Here is a 7500-nt window from a genome sequence, read left to right on the forward strand (position 1 = left end):
ACAGAGCCCAATATATGTTCGTATTAAAATATTATGGCAATCTTATGATAAAACCGTGGATTTCATCACAAGAGAAAGATATATATCTGAAATCATGACACAAATCCGTTTTTATTGAGTTCGATACGGATTTAAGGAGTCACAAATTTTCGAAATGCCAACTTAGATATACTGGTATTATTATCTGGAATTCGTGAACAGGGAATCTCACCTTTGTAATGCTACGGAACAGCAATTTTGAATCTGCTACTTTTGTTTATTTTACTCCTAATTACTTATGCATAGCTCCACATTGTTCGGTTGTATAACTAGCTGTCAGGCACCAGTTGTCTACTTGTATTTGAATGTCTTCTCCAGGGTGGCAATCGTCCTTAAACATCTTAGAGCTACAAGTCTATTTAGGAATTTCAAAATGGATATTTTAACTTCACAAGTTAATATAAAATGGTTCGCACAAATAGATACCAAATCATTTTATGTTGCTTCCAAACATGTTTTCCTAAATGCTAAAAATCACTACTTAACGGGTTTAATATTGCAGGCCTATAATCAGATTCATTCCAGCCACGATCATCCAGCCAGGCATACTATAAATATGATTTCATTATTCACCGTGTGCTTCTAAATAGTTTAATTCGATTCGGTGTATATTTTTATGAAAATTTCTCTGATATTTCGAACCTGAAAGAATGTAACATGTTCGCTTTATAGTGTTAGATTTTATGGATGGATGTGAGGGTTGGATGGATTGATGAGTTGATGGATGTCATTTACTTATATACTACTAACGTAATTGCAGACGCACTTATGCAGCAGTGCATGTATATATGCATATGTACGTGTGTGTATATATATGTGTGTGTGTGTGGAGGCGCAATGGTCCAGCGGATAGGGTAGCGGACTCGCGGTCATAGGATCGCGGATTCAATTCCCAGACCGGGCGTTGTGAGTGTTTATTGAGCGAAAACACCTAAAGCTCCACGAGGCTCCGGCAGGGGATGGTGGCGAACCCTGCTGTACTCTGCCACCACAACTTTCTCTCACTCTTACTTCCTGTTTCTGTTGTGCAATTCAAAGGGTCAGTCTTGTCACACTGTGTCACGCTGAATATCCCCGAGAACTACGTTAAGGGTATACGTGTCTGTGGAGTGCTCAGCCACTGGCACGTTAATTTCACGAGCAGGCTGTTCCGTTGATCGGATCAACTGGAACCCTCGACGTCGTAAGCGACGGAGTGCCAACAACATATATATATATGAATTTTATAACTCAAGCGAATCACGTCCTCAAACAGTTAAGCAGCAAGATCGAGTCAGTGTATCACATTTTGTCTTAGCATTGCGATATTCTCATTTTAAAGAGAATCTATATAGATGTTCCACAACTGTAAGTTATGAGGTTTTCTATACGAATATGACTATGGGAACAATGCGATCGAAAATATAAAAAAATAGGCACCCGATGTATATGCATATTTCAAGCTTTATTGCCCATTCATGAGGAACACATCCAAACTATTAACTTTCCAAACACGTATCGCTTAAATACCCGTTAAGTCTAGGAGTTTAACGCCATTGGCTTGTAATAAGCAAACATCAACTACTTAGATATATCAAAGTGAAATATAGGCAAACAATGACCGTTCAGTATATGTGTGTGCGAGTTTCTGCCAATGTATATTCTTATATTCGCATATATACATACAGATATAAATATATATATATATATATATATATATATATATATATATATATATATATGCCCACACACATATATGTACTTGAATTTGTGCTCAATATTAAATACTTGATATATTCAAACATAATTTTACCGTGTGATTACACACATTCGCATTCTCTCAGACACTTTTATATTAATATTACCATATATGTGCGTGTTTATATGTATGTATATATACGTGTATATATTTATATATATATATATATATATATATATATATATATATATATATATATATATATATATATATATATATCGAGAGAGAGAGAGGGTTGGACGGGATATAGGTAGCTAAATAGATATCCATACACATAAATTTAAATGTATATGTATTTATATACACACATGTGTGCGTATGTCTGTATGCAAGTATTATGTATGTATGTGTATATGTGTATGTATCTATCTAATTAGGTATGTATTTCGCACAGAAACCAGCATGTGCTTCTGTAGTGTGGGGTGTAGAATTACAGGAGTGGTGTTTTAGCTGGCAGTGGTAGTTTGCGTTCTACCGTTAGTTGTATCTCTGGTGCTTTTGGTAGGCACTGGAAGCGGCGGTGGATACAACTGCTACTGCTGCTAGTGTTAATGGTAATGCTTGTGGCTGTAACGGGGATGGGGATGTTGTTACCTTTCCGCTTGTTGCGCAGTTTCCTAGAGCGAAACTTGTATGTTGGTCAGTAAGTGAAAAACAGAAATGAAAAAAATGCAAGATATCTAAATATCAAAAGGAAATATTGAAAATACATAATATAACCAACACATCATAAATCACTGCACATACGCACTCATACACACGCGCATAGTGTCACACTCACACACCACACACATAAAAAACACAGAGCGATTCACTTGCACATATACAACGCTCACGGTGTAATGCAAAAACACTGATACATAAACATGCACACGCTTAAATACATAAGCACACACATACACACACACACGCATACATTCACACAAACTCAGGTACGCACACCAACAAAAATTGTATATTTTGAATTCTACAAACAGACATTTTGGAAATAGAAGGCAAATAAATAAACGAGAATTTCACAGTATGAAAACACAGCAAAACTGCAGGAGCGGGGCGGGGTAGGAGAGGATGAAGAGAAAGAGAGAGATATAAGATAAGTGAAAGGGAGAGCACGGGAGGGGGAGGAATATTTAGCGATGGTGGGAGGTGTTATGAGGGGGATAGGCAAAGGTGTCTATGTTAAGAAGTCGAGTGTTAAAACACAAAAACCGAACTAAGTTTTGAATATCTATCGAAGATTATTATTATTATTATTGTTGTTGTTGTTGTTGTTGGTGCTGTGACTCATTGCATTAAATGGAGATGCGGTATTAACTGGGGCCATAACATTGGCAAAGAGACAAATAATGCCCAGCATATATACATGCGTGTGTGTGTGTATAATTAATTGAAAAAAACGGAGAAAAAAGACTACAAAAAAAAACAACAAAGTGAGGGCGTGGTGCACACACAAATGTGTGTGTATGTATGTGTCCGTGCGTGTATGTATGTGTCCGTGCGTGCATATATGCACATGATTCTGACAATTGCAATGTGTCAAAAATGGACGCAAATATACTACTACTACTAGTAGGAGAAAAACAATAGGGAAAGGGAGGAGGAGGTCTTGAAGTAGGAACTAAAGTTGCAACAAGTTTGGTTTTTGTAACTGCTGTTGTTGAGGAGGATGATGAGGGGGTGAATGACGGCGGCGTCGATGATGATGTTGATGATGTTGATGCTGCGGACCTAATATAGAAAGGAAAAACCTGCTGCAACAATGAACAAAACCACTGCAGCTGAGAGCCGCAGAGACAACAACAACAGCATCAGCACCACCACCAGTCACAACAACAGCAACAACAATGAGTTAATATTTAAACAGCTGCAATAATGAACACAATAACAACATCAATAATTGCGTTAGAAACAAACAGATAAATAAATAACACCAATAATAATGAGAACCACAAGAAAAGATGTAAGAACATCAATTAGAAGAATGATAAGGAAAACCTACGAGGAACAACTGGCATAACAGCAGCAACAGGTAAAATAATTTGAACAGTAGTAACAACAACGTCAAAAATAACATCCGTAGCTACAGAAAGCAAGCAACAAGTGTAATAACAAGAAGAAGAATGTTTTTCTACTTCAGGCACAAAGCCTCAAATTTTCAGGGGAGGGGTCCAGTCGATTAGACAAGGGGCTACACACAGAGGGGACAAACAAGGACAGACAAACGGATTAAGTCGATTATATCGACCCCAGTGCGTAACTGGTACTTAATTTATCTACCCCGAAAGGATGAAAGGCAAAGTCGACCTCGGCGGAATTTGAACTCAGAACATAAAGACAGGCGAAATATCGCTAAGCGTTTCGCCGGGCTTGCTAAACTTTCTGCCAGTTCACCAACTTGAAATAACAAGAATTCAAGAAGGATTACCGTAAAAATGCTTTCAAATTTTGATTTCTGAAACACGGCCAACAATTTTTAAGCGGGTGGGGAGTCAATGATATCAATCCGGGTGCTTGGCCGGTATTTATTTGATCGATGCCAACAGGATGAAGAGCAAGGTCGACCTATGTGTAATTTTCAAATCATAACATAACGGGCGTAGATGTCCAACCGTCCAGTCATCTTGCTGCGTTAGTAATCCTTTCAGCCAAAGGCACAAGGCCTGGAATTTTGAAGGATGAAAGAATGAAACATAAAGGCGGCCGAAATGGCGCTAAGCATTTTTCGGCGTTCTAATGATTCTGCCAGCTCGTCGCCTTCACCTGTTCACTGCTATTTTCATTAATAATAATGCTTTCCAGTTTTGGTACAAGGTCAACAATTTATGTGGTAGGGATAAGTCGATTACATCAACTCCTGTGTTTTATTGGTATTTTATTTATAGACACCGAAAGGATGAAAGGCAAAATCGATCTCGTTGGAATTTGAACTTACAACGTAAAGACGGACGAAATGCTTATTTCTTTACTGCCCACAAGGGGGCTAAACATAAAGGGGACAAACAAGGACAGACAAAGGGATTAAGTCGATTATATCGACCCCAATGCGTAACTGGTACTTATTTAATCGACCCCGAAAGGATGAAAGGCAAAGTCGACCTCGGCGGAATTTGAACTCAGAACGTAGCGGCAGACGAAATACCGCTAAGCCTTTCGCCCGGCGTGCTAACGTTTCTGCCAGCTCGACGCCTTATAATAGTAATAATATTAAAGATGAAAATAGATACAGCCAGACCTAGTTCTACGTTGCTGGACGAAATGCTGCTAAGCTTTTTGCTAGACGTGCTAATGATTCAGCCAGCTCACCGCTATTAATAATAATTTCAAAAGCAACAAGACCAACAGGGTTAATATCAGCCACCACCAATAACGAAAACAGCAATAACAATAACCACAGCAATAACAACGACAACAACAACAGAATCCTAACACTAACAACATTATTTTGTTCGACAATTCAATTTAATTTCTCTTGAATTTTCGTCAAGAATGGCAACAGTTGGAATTGTTCAACACATTGCGAATCGGCAATCAACAATCTTCAAAAGTTCACAGCCGGTTCTTGTACTGATTATTGATTTCTAAGTCGGTTTATTAATTAACTTCTGTTTCATTAATAATATCTGACTCTTTCTCTGAAAGAGTGAAACTAGAAAGCCGAGTTAATTGTACAATCAAAAGTAACGTGTTTTTGGCGAGAACATTGGTGTAACTGTAAAATTAGCTTTTATTTTATACATTTCCGAATTCTGTTTAATTAAGTTTTTACTGGCCTGGCGAACACTGGAGCTGAATAAATAGCAAATGAGTTTTTAGAACGCGTTGTCGAATGAGTTCGTGTTTGATGATTTCATCAGGAACATGTCCAGTGAATCCTGAAGGACAGTCTGGAGTGAATGATTAAGTGACATCGAGAGAAATGGTTCTAAATCCATTGACTTCTTTGATTCCGCTTTTACCGAAATGGATCCTCGAAGACATTCAATGTTAAAAAAATCTTTTTATACTCTTATAATTAAAGATCATAAGCATTTGGTTGTGTGTTAAGAAGTTTGCTTCCAAGTCATATGGTTCCGGGTTCAGTCACACTGCGTGGCAGTTTGGGCAAGTGTCTTCCACTATAACCTGTATATTCTTTTACTCAAAGCAAAAAACTTTTCAGCAACCCATTGTAGGTTTAGCAGAATCGTTAAAGTGGGCACAGAGGATGCAACTTCACATCAGTTCCTTTATTTTACGTTCTGTGATCAAATCACGTCAAAATTAAGTATTCAACACATTGCGAATCAACCATTTTCAAAACTTTACAGCCGTTTCTGGTAATAAATGTTACTCCTTTCAATTTAGCATCCTCATATATATACTTCTAAATCATCACAGAAAAAATTGAATGCAGAGCAGACTCCTAACAGGTGTTGGAGTCGATTTAATCAACTAAATCCTTTATGGCATTGTCCCAGAATGACACCGCAGTCCAGTCACTGAAACCAGTAAAATAATCATTATGTGTAAATCTATTTCATATATGTGTGTGCGTGTGAATATATACAAGCATTTATATAATCATATATGTATAAATGAATGTTTTGCATATATACATATACGAATATGTGCGTGTGTGTGTACACAGAGGGTGATGTTGTATCGATTGTATTTTGTTTGCATATACTTTATATATATATATATATATATATATATATATATATATAAAGAGAGAGAATAGGAAAGTTTCTCACTAGTTGACTTAATATTCCGCCTGATCAAGTGATATCAATATTAATTGTACCATAGTATATACACTTTGTTATTGATATATTGCACAAATATTTGAACTTGCAATGTGTGTATATAAGAAAAAAGAGATAGAGAGAGAGCAGGAGAGGAGGGGTGAGAGCGCAAGAGACGGCGACAGAATTGGTTGTAGAAGTCTATCAATAGTTATATATTTAGATAAATGTTTAGATAGATCCATCGATCGGTAAATGAAGTCAGAGATTACATGGATGGAGGGATAATTGAATAGATGAGTTGATGGATGTTCAGATCAATTAATCGATATCTGTGTACATTGATGGCTGACTGGCGAGATCAATCACTCAGTCGATCGATTCGTCGATAAGGAGTGTATAGATAGATATAAATAATTGATAAGTTTTTAAGTAATATCCAGTGCAGCGAGCAAGCTTTAATTAACGCGCAGGTAAAATATATATTCTTTTCTGCTCTAGGCACAAAGGCCGAAATTTTGGGCGAGGGGGCCAGTCGATTAGATCGACACCAGTACGCAACTGATACTTAATTTATTGACCCCGAAAGGATGAAAGGCAAAGTCGACCTCAGTGGAATTTGAACTCAGAACATATAAACAGACGAAATGACGTTAAGCATTTCGCCCGGTGTGCTAACGTTTCTGCCAGCACGTCGCCTTACAGGTAAAAATATATTAAAACATGACAGGCGTGGTCAGATGCTTGCTTCCCAATCACGTGTTTCCGGGTTCACTTCAGTCCCACTGCGTTGCCTCTTGGGAAGGTGTCTTCTACTATAGCCTCAGGCCGACCAAAGCCCGTCGTATATGTGTGTGTGTGTGTTTGTCACTACAAAATCGCTTGACGACCAATGGTGGTGTGTTTACGTCCCCGTAACTTAGCGGCTCGGCAAAGTGACCGATAGAATAAGTACTAGGCTTACAAAGAATAAGTACCGGGATCGATTTGTTCGACTAA

The 7500-nt window shown here is 37.8% G+C and overlaps 1 protein-coding gene and 1 long non-coding RNA gene across 3 annotated transcripts in view; one reads left to right on the top strand and one right to left on the bottom strand.

Moving 5' to 3' along the window:
- Positions 1-7500, top strand: part of LOC128250621 (uncharacterized) — a 391225-nt gene that overhangs the window by 294405 nt on the left and 89320 nt on the right. The window lies entirely within an intron of this gene.
- The window catches only part of LOC149131284 (uncharacterized), a 90347-nt gene that overhangs the window by 9271 nt on the left and 73576 nt on the right, over positions 1-7500 (bottom strand). The window lies entirely within an intron of this gene.

Source organism: Octopus bimaculoides, chromosome 23 (genome assembly GCF_046866305.1).
Source record: "Octopus bimaculoides isolate indiv1 chromosome 23, ASM4686630v1, whole genome shotgun sequence".
Classification (NCBI taxonomy): Eukaryota; Metazoa; Mollusca; class Cephalopoda; order Octopoda; family Octopodidae; genus Octopus; species Octopus bimaculoides.